Source organism: Argiope bruennichi, chromosome X1 (genome assembly GCF_947563725.1).
Source record: "Argiope bruennichi chromosome X1, qqArgBrue1.1, whole genome shotgun sequence".
Classification (NCBI taxonomy): Eukaryota; Metazoa; Arthropoda; class Arachnida; order Araneae; family Araneidae; genus Argiope; species Argiope bruennichi.
This window is the reverse complement of record NC_079162.1, coordinates 100853340-100871526: the sequence shown is the minus strand read 5'-3', so window position 1 is coordinate 100871526 and position 18187 is coordinate 100853340. Positions and strand designations below refer to the sequence as shown.

Below are 18187 nucleotides of genomic sequence, written 5' to 3'. Positions count from 1 at the left end.
ATCGCCGAAAACACAGAATTGTACAAAATTTGATAATTCTATTATATCAGCGCTTAAAATATCAGTGGTGAAATTTCACCTTTATAAAATTGAAACAAGTAAAGTTATATAAAAATGCATAAAACGCAGTCTGAAATTTTATTTTATCAATTAGAAAAAAATCATTAATATCAGCGCATGTTGTAATTAAGGAAGAAAATTTGCCTGCATTCGGTTGGAATTCGGCTTTTGTGCGTAAGGAAGTTCAAAAATCTATTCTTCAATTTAAAGTAACTATTGTAAGAGAGCTAATTTAGCTCGAATTTAAAACTTTCTATGCCTGAACAGGCTTCTATTCTTTGTAGATTACAAGTTTTAAAATTTAATAAATATTAGTTGTCAAATTTTTAATTTGTTATATGGCTCAATACATTTCGTGTAATTTTAAACCTAACCATATTGTTACGAATCTGTAATATTGCTTCCCTGCTATGTTCATATTCTTGTAAGTAGAGAATTTTACATGTAGCTCTTATCGGTGATGAAAGAGTGTCGGGGCAATCACCCCTGTTTTAGTGACTATTTGGCGATGATTTGTAACAATTTGATTTATTTATATTGGTAACAAAAATAAAAGGCCCGGAATATTCGACAAATTTGGCGACGGCCTCTTTAGAACTAAATTTTCAGCGTTTGTTTTAATAAAGTCGATGACCTGCCATGGAAGCTATAAAAAGCGAGTTCGTTCGTTCGTGTTGAGCTGAAGCGAATAGTTGAACGCGTTCATTCTGAACGTTTTGTGCTATTATGATTGTTTATTATATATAGGATTATTCAAAATTATGAGTACAAACTATTAAGGGAACTAGAAATACTAAATAAAATAAAATTCGTGTGTGTTTTTAGGATTGGAAGTGGCATTCGGATAAGTTTCAGGCTACACAATGATTTAAAAAATGGTAAACTAATAACGGATAAAGATTCTTTAATTCCAGAAATTTTTCCCTTGGAAAATGCTTTTCCCTAATAACTGTTTCGTGAAAGATCTTCATAGTTGAAAAGCATGAAATGACGGGCTCTTTCAATGCCCTCATGCAATCTGCCTACGGATTCTTGCAAAAGAAGTGCGAATGTATGGCATCTGAGCATTCTTGAACTCTTGAATTTTTTTCCATGAGCAACAAAAATCTTTAACAACAAGCACTGTAATTCAACAATTTTGTTTTGTTTCCGTGATGCCTACCTCCGTTGACAAGTTGTACGTTGAATTTTGAACTGTATTGTATTGTTTCATAAAAGTCGGTACAGACTTGGTAGAAAACATAAAAACTCATTTTGTGAGTGAAAAATATTGACCACATTGAAGTGGTGTCTTTAAATTTTAATTTTTATTTTATGATCTTTTTGGAGGCTTAAGAAAGTGGAGAAAATTAGCAAATATTTAACTACTTGGACAGCATGAATTATATTTCATTATGTACAGAAAAAAAAATTAGTTTAGATAATTCGACGAAAATGATAAGTTAATAAATCAGTTTATTATAAAAGCCTTATATTCGTTACATATATCAGAATAAACAGAATATCAAACTAATCATTGTTTCGTTTGTTATCACCAAGTTTAAGGACTTGTGCATGATTTGTTTAATTAAAAAATCACACTAAAGCATAACATATAAGTCTATATGTTAACCTAATTCCTCTGATGGGAAAATACTACAACTAATAAAGAAATCAAAATAATTAATCAGATATTTTTAAGAAAAGAATCTGCTGCAGGCGACAGGTTTGATCTTATATTTCTGAGAAGTTAATGGTGTAGTTTCTTTCTATTACATCTATTTTGATTTCAAAAGTTCATTATTTATTTGAAATGTCTATCATGCTTATTAAAATACCTATTTATATATACCTGTGACATACGAAGGTAATGGAATCGATACAAATGGCATCATTTTCATGAATCAAGCGTTATGGAATAATAGAACTCGTGCATCGCTTAATATCAAATTTCACATCTTCTTATATTGTGTAGTACTTCACTGAAGTAAAAGGTGTAGTAAGTGAATGAGAAGTTATCACATAAGTAAGCAGGTTCTATCTTCCCCCATGTTTATAGCAATGTTCTTTGATCGAGTTACCTTCAGTCCTGTGACAGGACTTACTTTCTACCGGAGAAATTAGTCCATCACTGTGAATTCTGCTGTTTTAATAACCAGAGGGTTATATTTGCAGGGGCATGAAGCGGTGTTGTGTTGTGTTTTAGTCACGACTCCAACCGCAGTTTCCTGCCTGATATTTTCAATAATGGATGACAATAATTCAAATAAACGCCCGAACTCAGACAGGACGCGTTTAACTCTGATGTGGTTATACTGCGTTGTGTTGTCTCCCAGAGTGCGTGCATGAAAGATCGCCAAATAAGTAAGTGGGTTCTTGCTTCTGATAGGATTATAGTAATATAATTATATTAGCTCCATTTCCGATTTGGAGGGGGGCTCCTCCTACTTAGAGGACTCTGTACCCCAGCCAGGAAAGGAAATTAGGTTACTCTCCGCGACTCAGTTTCCTGCATCCTGTCGATAAATGGTGCCTGAGCCGCTGTAGGCAGGAAGATAGTAACTCATTTATGACTACACTGCGTTAGTACGAGACTCCTTTTTACTCTTGCAGTATGCTGAATCAATAGAGAAATTAAATATCTACATTTCTTTTTATGTATATCTTGGATGTATTAAATGATTTCATTGAATGATATTCTAGTTTGGGTGTTTTTAAAGGAAGAGTACAGTAGTTGTCTTCATTTTCTAGTGTAATTTTAATTGTGATTGAATAAAAATTAAAATTCTTCATTCACTAGTGAAATTTCAATTAGTGAAAGAAGCGAAATAAAATTTCAATAATAGCTCCTCGTTAAAATGTCTAAGTCAGTCACCCTTCCTTCGCTCTTTGTCTTTTTTTTTTTACCATGTCTTAAAGATTGAAGTTTATTTTAATAAAGAACTAGTGTAATTCAATAAAAGAGATAATTTCAATAAAAAAATCTGTACAAAGAATTTAAAACCGAATTATTATTGTAGCTGAAAATAATTCAACAGTTATGCAAATAATTTCCATCAGTACAGATGTTAAAGAAAAAATTTCAGTCTTAATATATCAGTTAATGGAAGATTTTTACTGTAAAGCCGATATTAGAATAATAGTTAAAAGTCTTAAAGGAAACTAAATAAACATGCACGCAACAACCTTACTTTATTTATTCTATATTACCCTTTAACCTACTTTTAAATTTATTAAATCTATATTACTATTTAATTTAATCTGTAAACATTAATTTGAAGGATTTAAGGGATTAACTAAGTATTTGAACAGCTTATTTTTGCGACACATTAATGAGGCGTTTCGACTTAAAATATAAAATAAATCAAAGTAATTTAATTTATTTTCCTTACTGAATACCCGAATTTATTCACCAAAGGTAAATTCATTATTGTTATGGGTGCATTTATTTCCCAAATACGGCATTTAATTTGAAAAATTACAGTTCACTTCCCTTATATCTCCCTTCTGGCAGATTTTCATTTCTCCCTCCACTAAACATGAATACCAGTCCCTTTTATTGCATTTAATCAAAAATAATACATTCAATATACAAGGTGGTTATAAATAAAGTAGCACTTTTAAATAGTCATAAAAGGAAAACTACTGGAGCAAATGTTATCCAACTTAGCAAATTGGATAACATTTGGAAAGTTCAAGAGAAAATTTATGAGTACATGGAAATTTCTTTTCTTCCAAAAAATTTCAAAAACTCACCACCAATGGGGAATGGGCGCTGTATCCAATATTGTTAAGCAAAATAGGACATGAAGACTCCAGTTTCAAATGTGTTTAATCGTTTCTGAAACTTGCTACAAAGCATTTTCATTGTGTGTTATCTCAAAAGCATTGTTTATGGTGATACTCTAAGCAATTTGGCGGAACTGAAGGATGCGATACGCCGACATGTGCGTAACATTCTTCCTGATAGGCTAAGAACTACTGTTAAGAATGAAGTAATACGATTTAATTTGATTTCAGAAAATGGTAGACGTCACATTGAACAGGCTTTATAACAAGTTTCAGAAACGATTAAACATATTTTAAACCGATGTCTTCATGTCCTATTTGGCTTAACAATATTGCATTCAGCGCCATTTCCCCCATAGTGGTAAGTTTTAATTTTTTTTTTTGGGGGGGGGGGAATAAATTTCCGTGACTTTCTTTAATTTATTACCAAGTTTGATAACAATTGGTCCAGTAATTTTCATTTTATGACTGTTTAAAAGGAGAAACTTAATTATACTCACCCTGAAGAATAAATACTTCCTGGAAATACTAAAATGTTTTTCATCTATTATAAAACTCAGTAAGGAAATACCTATAAATTTTTCAAGCAAATCTTTCGATGTTAATTTAATCGTGAAGAATTTCATTGTTATTTTAAGATTAATGACTTTAACAGAACTTAAAAGCATGTTTCTGAAATTGTGCTTAAAGTAAAGATGGGAGTTAACAGGAAGGAGACCCGGTACCCAAATTTTTTTTCCACAATTTTTATTAAAATTTTCAAATTTTGTAATAGATAGATGCAAGTTGTGCAGAAATATAAAATTCTAAAATATTTTTCAGATTCAGAAGTTACAAATTTAATTTTTAAAAAAAATTAAGCTTTGTTTAAAAATGCTTCTTTTTGGACAATTTTCAAAATATTTTCCCCAAATTTTTTAAAGAGACCTCGGAATGCATGTAACATAATTAGGGATCGGATTTTTGATATCTATATTAGTTTGTGAAAGAAAAAAATGTTCCACAAAATTTTATGAAATTTTTTGGAAAATATCGATTTTTTCACTTTGAACATTTTTAGAAAAAAATTTAATCAAAATTTTAACAAATCCATCCCTCATTCTATTAAACATACATTTAAGAGTGAGCAGAAAAAATTTCATGCAATTACAACAAAATGTGATTGACTTTTAACATTTTGTAGCAGATAGAATTTTGAAAAAAGCAAACTGAGAAAAACAGCTTTAAAATTTTCATCACAGTAAATTTATAATAAAAATAGCTCATATCAAGTTAGTTTTTTCTCAGAGAAATAATATGGCATTTGTAAGTGCTAAGATAAAAAAAATTAATATACATTATTATTATAATTATTAATGACCATTATTATAAATCGGGATTATTAGAAAAATGGGGGGGGGGGGAATTACAAAATGTTCCCTTTTTTTACTCAGTATTTTTTTTTTTTTTTGTAAAAATATTTATTAAATGATCTGCTGTTCTGTTTATCAAATATCTAATAATACACAGCAAAAATTCTAGACCATATGATTGAAATTCAAATGAAATTAGCCATTTCGAAATAGGTAAATTTTCTAGACAATGCATACGGCGAAAAACAGTTTCAAAAACATAAATACGAAAAATTTCCAATATCAAATAGATTATATAAATACAAAATATTTTAAATAATATATTATCATTCAAACATAATTCTATAAAAATTTTGTGTTAAACTGAAGTATATAGATGAAACAATCAAAGTATTTATTGACATACGCAATAACGACATATTTGAAAATGGCCAAAAGAGAATGTACAAATATTTGTATAGCAAGGTAATATAATGTGTTATTATTCAATGCAATATATAATATAATGTAATTTTCTGTGTAAAACACTTATAAGATTTACTGATTCAATTTAAATTATCAATTAAATTTATCATCAGCATAATTTGAAGAGGGAGTCGAGTTGATTTTTTTCACAACAAGAGCAGCATATAACTTTCAGTTCATAAGAAAAACAAGATTTAGCATCCAGCTTCAAATTCAGAGTCTTTTTAAGGCAGTCTGTACAAGCTACATTACAAAACAATTTTGAAATTGGTTCTGTTGAAATAAAAATATATTTGTTTTCTTCCAAACAAATATGAGTTTTATCATCTAGTTTCGATTTCACTGACGAAGCTGACAATCGCGATTTTGAATTGGTTTCAATTAGTAGATTTGATTCAATCACAGATACTTTGAGCGGTTTTCCACCTCTTGTTATTTATAACAAGTGAATGGGATTTCATTTTATGACGAGGCATTTCCAAAACCAATTAAAAAGCAGGTAAGCTATAAATAAATTCTGTAGTCTTGAAAAAGACAGTTTAGTTTTCAAAATGATTATAATAACCAGTCAGAAATTCAATCGAAAAGAACAACGAAAGCAGTAAAACAATAAACAAACAAGGATTTAACCGTTATAGTTTCAAACAACTTTCCTACTTTTAATTTCATGGAAAAAATAAACGGTTTGGCTACTCGCACATGAAATATGTTTGATGTAAACACATGAAGTGGGCGTGGCACCCGATAACGCGTTAGACAAAATAACTCCATATCTCGCTAAATACTTGTCGGATTGTTTTGAAATTTTCAGATTAATAAGTCAAAGCTTCAAGTACCATTATTCACTAAAAATTAAAAAATCGATATTTTCATCGATTTTCCGAAATTTTTCTGGTACCGAGTCCCGAGTAAGGTATCGAGTGTATTAAAACATAAAACATTAAGAATCACTTTCCAAATCCTTGCTTACCTAAAAGATAAATTAAAAGAAAAAAAAAAGAAAAATTTCAAAACGATGACAAACTAAAGGCTAGTATATGTCAGTTGAAACCTGTTTAATAGTGTGAAAATGCATATTGACTTGTTATGAAAGATAAAAAAAAAATAGGTTGATTTATTGGTTTATCCAAGAGAGGAAAATTTGACACTGTCCTCTAAATAAGAACATTGGGCCTGAATGGGTTAATTGAAATCTTTTGATTATATTGAATACATTGGGTATCCATTTAATATTAAATTATTTTATTATTTTAGTTTTGAAGTTTTACTGTAAAACCGGAGTTTTATTTTTAGTATTAAGGCAGTTTTGCCCTATCCTTTCCAAAAGTCACGCCTATCTTTTCCGTAAGTTGATAAAAATCTGCGTGAGGGAAAGGAAATTTAATTTAATTTATGAAATAATAATATTTTAGTGTATATACAACAAAAAACAATACAATTTGTTATTATTTACATATTGAACATATGACACAAATTTTCAATGATGTTTTCTACTTTTCGTAATTTTTGATACTTTCCATCAATAATTTTAGAAATACTTTTATAGGAACTATTTTTACAAAAATCAAAATGGTTTTCAATCGTTATTTAATCATTTTCAATCACAGTTACAGTAATGATCTCTCAAGCTAAATTTTCACTGGGTGCTGAGACAACATGAGTTCGCATTAATATAAAAACTAAAATTAAATAAAATATTTTGGCTTTTAAGTTCATATATGTAAAATGTAACGTAACATGAAACGTGATAAAAAAAACCATGTAAAAAAGATTTAAAATATAACATTTTGATATCAAAATTGGATAAATCTGAAAAATTGATGCTGAACTCGTTTGTGTAGGATCTGAAATGAATGTAGAATAAAAGAGTTCAGTAAGTAGTAAATAAATTTAACCTATTCTTCGGTATGAAGAGAGTATAATGGCACATTAAAATGTTACAATAAATCAACCAATTTTTACAGTAATTGCCAAGACTAAATTATGTAATTTTGAACAGAATTTTGAAAAGATTTCATGATGCATCAGTGAGAAATAGTTTTGGAGAAAAGTGATATATAATATGATGCGCTTGGAACAACTGGAAATATTTATCTAATTTGATTCGCTTTTATTTCTCTGAAATAAATAAGCCCAAAATTGTTCAAAACCTACTATATTATAATATAAAGAGTAATTTTTAAAAATATTTTTCATTTTTTTTTCTTTTCGATTTTTGTTTACTTTAGTTTCATTACATTAACGGACCATTTTAAAGCAATAATACGCCTATTTTCGAATTGACCTCCTAATTTTGAATCATGGTCAGAAGAACAATATGGTACCTCAACTGACAGGCTCCCCTTCAAACTTCCGCACCTCATCAGCGATGTTTTGTGAACATTTGATCCGAAGTATTCGATGTGAATCAGAACTTTTAAACAACTGCTCTTCGTTAGAATTGACAATTTCTTTTCGGATATAAATTGTTGATTTGTTTATTGTCAAACAGTTACAAGAAAAATTCACATCAGATGCTTGGCAATATAAGTATAGATTAGAAATCAAGGGAAAACATTTCAAGCGAGACATCCCAAAAAATCGATATTCAAATGCATATGTGCTATATTAATTTTGTGGATAATATTTTATATGTAAATTGAAATTTTCAGACTTTCCAATATAAAAGCAATAGTCGTGGCGTAACTACAAAATAGGATGTTAACGCAGAAACTAAGAAAAGATAGTTTTCTTAAGTAGGTTTTGGTCCATTCCTTGAAATCATCCGATATCGTCCTTATTATATCAAAATGTTGTATGTCAAAAATCATATATACGATACGATACGATGTGTAAAAGCGGGAGCTGCAGGCTACAGACATGATTTTGGGACAACATTCAACAATCACAAATAATATATATTAAATTGATATCAGATGTAACTAATCTATATACATATTTTACATCAGTGAAATATTCCAGTAAATCGTACATAAGAAGTCTTGATATTATATTGACCATATCTTTCTTTTATGAAAATATTTCTTCTTAAAAACCATTAACTTAAATTAATAGAACTAAATACCTGACTTTCTCATTTATTGCCGTTTTTTTCTCTGATTCTCCCTGAACCAAATTGTTAATTTTCTGACTCACAGTATCCAGAATCAGATTTTTTCCTACAAAATTAAATAAATAACTATCAAATATCAATATTTCTCTCTATATATACTTATCATATAAACTGTTTGACTTAAAAGTCATTTATTTGAAATATTTGTAAAAATAACTAAGAAGAAATGCTTGTAAAAATAATTGGATAAATGCGATATCTCTGCATTTTAAACCTTTCATCCATGAATCGCATAATATTTTTCTAATAGATTTTCTGACTATAGTATGCATCGTTATCCAGATTGAAATTTATTATAAATAAATTCAATATTAAGAAAATTAATAAAGATATTTTCATGAACTTCTTCATTTTACTAATTATTCTTATAAATCACTTTTATTAAAACAACTGGAAGTCTACATAAAACAAAAATTTACAAATTCGCTAAAGCGGATAACGCCATCATTAATGTTGCCAAACATTTTCTATGTGAGATACTTTAATTATGATAATTTTTAAGTAGCTTTTCATATTATGTTAAATTTATCATTTACGCTTTTAATAATTATTATTAGCATTTGAGACAAGCCATAAATAAGTAATTTCTGTAACTGGATTCTCTAAAATATAAGTAATTCCTATTTTTATATGCCTTCTGCTATCAACAAAAGTCACTTATTTACAAGTATTTCCCTTTTTATGAACACCATAACCACCTTTAAAGACACCAAAGACAATAAAAAACGCGCATTATATTTTCAAAATAATATCTAAGATTTCTTAATTATGAAGATTGTTTAGAAAAGCTTTTTTTAAACATCCCTCAAAAAAAAAAAAAACTTATTATGAAGCATTATAATGAACCACGTAGTCTCAACCTTTTTTTTTTATTATAAGCAAATATTCGATTTTAAACTAAGCAATTTTTTAATGCTCTTGCATATGCTTTTGTCCCAAAATAGGATGATTAGCTGGAAGTTGTTTAGATTTAAGAGAATGGCTTTTGTTTCTTAATAATCTTAAAAGCCAAAATTCGTGCAGTGTCGACAAACAAGATCTTTAGAAGAAGCTTATGTTTCATACAATTGCTCCCAAAAGAGAGCTTAATATTTTACTCTAATATAGTCTGCATTGTGTGCTTACATTTTCTAGTGGTTTAGTGCTCATATTACTGGAAAGTATTGCTAATGAAAAACATATGTGCTCTAGATTGTTTCTCTTGATAGACAGTGTAGACTATTATAATCATGAAAGCTAATGTAGGAGACTTTCTGAAAGACAATTTTGTATTTTTTTTTAATTTACTTCTTTCTTTATTGCTTCTGTTTTCTTAACAAAATAAGCGGCATTATGTTGCAGTCATGTTTTAGTATGATTATTTTCAGTTATGTATGCAAATCATTGTATCGAAATTTACTCACTAGAAATATTTTTATAACCTTTCTTCATTGTTTCTAGAGTTCCTTTTGAAGAATGAACTTTTAAAACATTTCGGTTACTCCATGAAATTTTTGAGAAATGACTATGAAATTTATAAGAAAAATATAGCATTAAAAAGAAAAATTAAATGATCCCAAGTATTCAAATTAGCAAATTAATTAGGTTACTTTCAAATATTATTAATAATGTTCATCCAGTAAAAAGTAATTTAGTATATAATCATTTTCACTTTGCATTTATAGGGTTTAATTTAATTAGGTTGACATGCCGTTTCAAGTCTTCAAAAGAACTATATTGTAACTGGTCTTGTAATTTCGAATGACGGTCAGATAATGAAAAGACAACAGTTCTCATCTACACATCCATACCTCACTAAATAAAAAACATCCGACCACAGTTATTATAACGTATTCCAGATTCGTATACTCGAAGAATTTCGCGTAATTGGGTCTCAAGCCCACGACTGTCAGAATCTGACCATGAGTCAAGCGTTTCTGTACCAGTATTTTTTTCTACCTGTTATTTCGCAGAGTTACTAATTCGTGCATACCTGAAATGAGTTTTTGGAATTTACGGATGATTTCACTACCAACAAATGGAAACCTTCTTATGAAACAAGAAACCATTCTTTTATAACGTAAGTTCTAATGATATAAAAACATTCAAACGGGGATATTTGCTATCTTCTTAGATGGTCATACGTGCAAAGCTGAAAATTCATGTAAGAATCGGCTTTATAAAAGAGCCAATTACAAATGTTTTCATTCATCGTCACCATATTTAGATCAGTATAGATAGATCAAATTAATGCTCGATATCCTAATTTTTTGTGAATTTCTCTTATTTTTTAAAAGCATGTGTAACTCGAATGCATCCAAATTTTATAAACCCCTTGACCAATGAATTTACTTAATTTCCTAATAGATGACACATCCTATTTGGGACATTTATTATTATTTCAATCTTTATAATAATATAGAAATATTACAGATATTGAAGCGTTTCTGATTTTTTGCATTTTAAATCACTTTATTCTTTCACTTTATTACAGATTTAAAATTGAAAATTCAGCAGTTTGATGCTCGAGTTAGACTCGTCATTGTGTACGAATGGGTTAATAATTATAAAACTTTTTCTTTCAAGGTTACAACTATTTCGCTTATCTGATGGTTGATACTATATTTTGCTACTCTCATCTAACCTTGCGTATGTAAGACTGTTTATTTCACTTTTCTATAGACCTATAGTAAAAAAGCAGATGATAATTTCCTTTACCACCTGCTCTTACATGACCTTCCCAATTAATAGATTCTCCTAGTATCTCTAGAAATTAGGCGTGCAATGCCAGTTAAATGTATGTATCTAATGAATCTGAAAGATGTAATACCGTATGTCCTTTTTCCAGTTTTCTGGTAAACAATAAATTTTAAGAAACTTATTTATAAATTAACTCGATAAAAAAATATAATAAGTGCCGGTAATATTAGTGGTTACATTCGAAACATTATGGTTCGGATTCTATCCTCGTTGTCTGACCTTTGTTAAGAAATCATGCTTTCATTACGTTTATCCGATGAAAAAATGCAATGGATGTCAGAGAAAAGAAGCTTTACACGCTAACAAACATTTTATTTAAGAATATTGTTTAATTTTAGAAGATGTTTTCAAAATACACTTTCAGTTCTAGATTATTTTAGTTCTCGAGTTTCTTCAAGATTTTCTAAATCCTAAATATATGGCATTCTGTTCCAAATTGTTACCTGTATTATTCACATTATTATCTTCTCAAAAAGTTTAGATGTGCTGCTCTTCTTTTGGAGAAGTTTGAACGATTCATCTGAATAAAATACAATTTCAGAATCTTATAGCATACTTTCATCCTCTGTAGCATGTTATTTGGATTCCAGTATTCCTGGCGCCGCCTTCTGAAATCATATGTCATATGGTATCAGTTTGACATTTCCAAAACAACGCATCATTTGTGATGCGTTTGTCAATAGAAGCAGACATTTCTGAAATATTATTCGTCCTTTAGGCATTGTTATTAATATGAAGATTTACGAACATCTCCTATAGGCGTCTATATGGAGATTTTTTGTCATTGTAAAGGTCATCTTGCAATTTATTTAACTTTTTTCAACTATCGTCAAAATTTGACTTTAAAATTTCATATTTGCATGTGATCGCTATAAAAATATGATGCTAACGAATAAATTTATTTAAATATGTGAAAATAAATTAACGGAAATAAAGCGATTTTTTTATCATTATACTAAAACAGCAAATTAATTTTACTCTGAAAAGACTTTAAAACGTTTTTGAGAAACGATAGCATAGATTTGCATCCTGCTTAAAATATGAGTAAGTTAAAAAAAAAATCATATGACTCAATAAAAGGTATCGCTTGAAATTTAAATGAAGTTTTTTTATCCTGACATGAATATGGAAAAATTATACAATTCAATCATAGACAGATATTTTCCTATTCATTCAGACATTCTTTATAATTACAGAACCAATATAAAATTATTTAATCAATTTAAATAAATCTAATATTCAGTTAATTAAGAATATTTTCCGATTTCAAATTCTGCCTATTTACAAATCAGTAAACAATGCTGAAAATTCTTTTCGGGCTTTCTTTTACGAAAAAAAAAACATATAAAAGCCTTAAAACATCTTTTTTCATTTCTTTAGATGTCATAATAAATAAAATGAGTTCCATTTTATATATGAAGAATAATAACGATGGGTTTGTTGCGCAAATTAAGTAAAGAATACTGAATTTCTTTCAATTACTATACTGGAAATCTTATTCAAACTTCCTTAATAAAATTGAACAATATGAATAAATTCTAAAATTTCTAGATTACAATAATGAAGGAATCCTGACATCTATCCTAGCATCCTAGCATCTATTTATTAACAAACATATTCATTAAGTTTTAGATAAATTAAGCACATTATATGCTGAAATGACTCATCTTCAATTTAATATTACCTTTAATGAAAAATAAATATTGATTGGTTATTCATAAAACATTGAGGAAAAGTTTTTTAAAAGTAATAATAAAAATAATAATAGTTCTGATTTTTTATTTTATTCAAACACCCTTTTTCAAATAATTTTCTTCAAACACTTAACAACAATATGACCGATACTAAAATAATTTTAATAAAATCCTGCTTAAATCTGAAAATTTACAGTAAAAAATAGCTTGAAAATAGTTTGCTAAAAATGCACAGGGTCAACATAAATTTTCTAATAGGAAATTTTCTTTCGTAAATTATTGTAAAATGAAAGAAAAAGGCATTTACATACATAATTTAAAATATCATAAACTACGGTATAAAGAGTACAGGCTGGTTGTAATTAAATCCCAAGGACCCAAGAAGAAAAACTATTAAGAATATCTTGAAAAAGTTGGGTATTTGTAATTTTTACAATATGGGGAAATAAATTACGCAATTGAAAGACGTTAATTAATTTTCTTTCAATAGATGACGCTTTTTAATTAACCTTACTTTGCAGATTGATATTGTAACTCATTTTTCTTTGTCAAAACATGAACTGAATTATTACAATATGTGCTCAATGTGAGCTTTCAAGTCCAATCAAATGCTGCAGATACAATGCAGAAGGACCCACAGTAACACAAAGTTTCTTGCTGAATTTTCAAGACATGTTTAGAAATGTTGCTTTCTAAATTAGCAATAAAATTATACTTGTCTTTATAGATGAGAAGTTTAGGACACTCCTACAATTAGAAGTCCCCAGGATTCAAATGTGAACAGGGTGAAGAAGTATTATGGAAACATCTGTTAACTATGTGATCTTCATTAAAAGTAAGGTGAAGCAGACGTTTATCAAACTGAACATTTCTTCTTGTATAAATATTTGTAAATTAGACTTTTTCTCTCTTGAAAAACAGGGTTCACATTATTTTTTGAAATTTTACTGCAACTTGTGGCTGTTACGGTACAGCAAATTAACTTAGTCGGTGCAATATTTTCGAAAATGTGGACCAATAATAAAATCAGCAGCTGTACCACACAAAGCTAAAACAAAAGTTGAATGCAAAGATTTTCCTAAAGCTGCATGCGAATTAGATGAACCCTGTATCCTACCATTCTGTGTGTTGGCTTACCCTTATAAAATCAAACGTGCTTTATCAGTCCTCCAAATCTTTCGAATCCATAATACGCTGTCATCAATTTAAAAAGAGTGAAGTTGGCAAAGTCAATTCTTGGTTGTGGGTCTTTCGTTGTAAGTCTGCAAAATTTTATTTTCATACGGATAACGTCGTAAAATGTAGGACAAGATTTTACGACAGTCTTTCATGGTATTGATAAATTGCATTTCTAGCTCTTGTAAGTCGATGATCCACTGACCATTAATAAATTGCTTCCTTTGTTTCTTCCACAATTTTCTGATTCACAGCGTTTTATCCTCTCGTTCCAGAAACTCCCCGATTTTTGTAGCTTCAAATTTAATAATCACTTTCTTCATGACGTTCACAGACATCAGTCTTCTCTGTAGGAGGAGGATATTCTTTCAAACCAGCGGTATAATTGCCATTCTTTTGGTAAAAATATTTTGAGAAAAAAACACTTCTTATCACCGATAAAGTTCTGGTTACATTTTAAATGTAATCTTAATAATTTTATAAGCAAAATATCTTTAAAATTAAAGTGATGGACGTTTTGACATAAGGAAGGAAAGGCTTTAGCAAGCTACAATGCAATCTGTCGAAAAAAATGAACTAAATATTTTATTTTGTAATTGATGTCCCAATGCTATAAATATTACAAATATCAAGTTTCTACACTATATTGTAAATAGTTTACTTTTAAGGTCCTGCAAATACTTGAAAATTTATAACTACCTTGTATATTTATTTATACATAAATATTCTCAACATTTGCATTCAAAATTTAAAGAAGCAAATTTATATCTTGAGATAAAATGATGCATTGCAATTCCAGATTATGAATTATTAAGATCTTCTTTTAATTAAAATAACTTGTGGATTAATTAATTAATGGATGGACTTATTAATCATTAACTTTATGGTTTTATTTGTTTCAAAATGTATAAATTAATTATCGACAAACTCTAATTATTTATTTTCGAATAAAACTTTTGGGAAACTAAACTAAAACTTATAAATGGCAGTCAAACCCACGTCTCGTCTAAGAAAATCTATCAGTACAGATGTTTTCCTGTGAGCAATAGCTCTAAAAAATAATAAATTTGGTATCCCAGTTTCCCTTCTTATATTTTTACCATTTAAGAAGATACAAAATGTATCACAGGTGAGAAAAATCTATCACATCCTTTCAAATATCTAGCAGATACAAGCAATAATAAATTGTTCTCTTTCTTCTCATTCAGCACCATTCTTTTCGACGTATTTCAGTATTAGGTAAAGAAAAAAAGAAACGATAAGACATTTATCTTTATATATGGATAAGAACTTTTGACAAAGTTCAAAATAAAGTAGGGTATTGAATGACTTGAAAACAAATATTTCAAAGTTCCGACGGAAATATGAGGAAACTAAAAAGGGCAGAAAAGAATTGCACAATTCCCTTATTTTTAAAAGATGGCCTAATCAGGAAGTAACTCAGAAATCTTAAAAAATAGCCCAGAGGGAATATAAAAAGTCTAATTATTATTCATCTAAAACTAAATGTTCTTATTAATTCACCACAACAATGTTTGGACATGAAATATCAAAAGTTATCAAAAGTGATTGCACTGACAGGCAATAACTTAAAACTGTCATTAACTACAAAATCATAAACAAAAAGCTCGAGGGAATATCAAAAGTATAATTCATAACAGTCTAACATTTCATTTATCATTGACTTGGTTTCAAAATCTTAGAAGACCAAATTCTCACTTGGATTTTAAAAAGTACAAATCATTTGGAATCCAGCAAAAATAAATTGAGAAATATTATTTTAACTATCTAGTGGACCTTGTAAAACCTTAAATGTGTACCTAGAATAAATTTTAAATAGTTATTGGTGTCTCCTGAAAAGTTTCCATCGTTTGACTTAATTTTTAACCGACGATATTAACTTGTTTATCTTATTCCATCATACTGGTCTATAAAGATATGTGCTCAGTCAGAATTCTCTCTGAAAGTCTAGACTAAAAAGAAGAGAATGTTTACTGTGCGTCTAAAGTTTAGAATCCGGTCTTCTTTAAACGATAAATTCGTCTTTCTTGTTGAGTTTCCACTGTAAATATTGCGAAACGTGAGTTGAGTACAAATTCATCCAATTTCCATTTTGTAAAAGCTCAAAAATACCTTTGAATTAAATTAATACTGCACTATTATCAAACGTATGTAAAAATTCAGATTTTCAGCAGCATCTAAGTCACTTCAGGAATGAATTAAAATATTGAAAATAGTTTTAGTAAATTCATTTTTAAACTGATAGGGATATTTTATATTTCAGTCATCATGCATCAGTATTTTATATTTCAGTTATTAAACTTCTCTTTATGCTTTATACAGCTGTATTTTACATTTCATTTAACATTAACATTTTTCTTTCTAATCTTGAAATCAATTGTTTCTCCTTTCGCTAGGAAAGGGCATCCTTAAAAAGAAATCGCAGTTTAATTGATGATTATTGTGTGAAGGTATTAAATTTCTGTTCTCTCAACGATAATACACAAATGTCCGAAATGTTAGTTTTAATTGTGTGTGTGTGTGTGTGTGTGTGTGTGTGTGTGTGTGTGTGTGTGTGTGATATATTATCTATCTGATTACGATTATGTTCAGAACCTTTTTTTTTTTACCTGATATCTAAAACCATATATTTCACTTTTTTTCTTTTCTCTTTCATTAGTATTCTCTATACAGTTTACACACAGTAAGTACAATCCGTTGTTACCATTTGTTTTTAGGGATTTTTTTTCCCTTTATATAATTCTCACTTTGCTAAAACATTAAATATAGCTGTGATAGGATGTGACACCGTTGGGATTCTCTGTGGAGATCCCTGGATGGTTTGTCGTATCTTTCTTTCTTTCTTTCTTTTTTTCTCTTCTTTTCCTTCCATCTTATGCTCATCCAACTGGTTAGATAACTCAATGTTATAGGAAAAGGGAGCTTAGGATGGAGTTATGTTATGTCTTTCTCACTTTCCTTTTATTAATATCTCCTTCGCGTGTTAGCATTTACACGCACCATTTCAGTACACAATCTGCTTATCTGGTGCCCTTTTTTTATTTATTTCCAGATAATTTAAGGATTCCTGGTAAATCTGGAAACAACTCTTTAATCATATATTCCATATTTATACTTTATAATATAAATTATAACTTTAACGTTAAATAGATGCCATTTATTATCCAAAAATAATTTTTAATCCAAAAATAAATGCATCGCTTGGAACACTTTTGGAAAATACAGCCTCATTGAGAAATATCTCAACATATTTATAGAGACTATGGAAATAATCCCATTCTTCTAATTGAAATAGAATTTGGATTGCAGCGATAGCAAATTTTATGCATTATATTTCTTTAATAAAAAAAATTTAGCACCGAATTTCGTCAAAAGATGCTAATATATTAAAAACAAAAAAAAGCATTTATTTATATAAATAAAGCATACAAAACATCAATTGCGCTGTAACGCTATATGTTGAAAATATTTATTAGAGAAAAAAATCTGGCTGTATATTTTATTATATTATTTTTTTATTATATGAGAATATCCAGATTCCCTTGAAAATAAATACTTCACAATAAAATTACTTTATCTGAGCCAAATATCACTTTTACAATAATTTCAAATTCTACAGAAAAAAGAATTTAGAAAAAAAGAATCTTTGGATTATTCAGATTACTCTGTTATGAATACTATACAGTAATTTGAATTATCCAAACATTTTGATATTTTTCCAGGAACGAACTAAATCACTTTCCACAAATATTATGTCTACAGCAGTCATTAACGCTATGAGTCTTACTCCAAATTAAAAT

General features: G+C 28.6%; 1 long non-coding RNA gene across 1 annotated transcript in view; it reads right to left on the bottom strand.

The window, feature by feature from the left end:
- Window positions 1–12018: 12018 nt before the first annotated feature.
- LOC129958105 (uncharacterized) overlaps window positions 12019–18187 on the bottom strand; it is a 111705-nt gene continuing 105536 nt past the window's right edge. The window contains exon 3 of the long non-coding RNA XR_008783148.1: window positions 12019–12104. This is a non-coding gene — a long non-coding RNA (uncharacterized LOC129958105). The remainder of the gene's footprint in view (window positions 12105–18187) is intronic.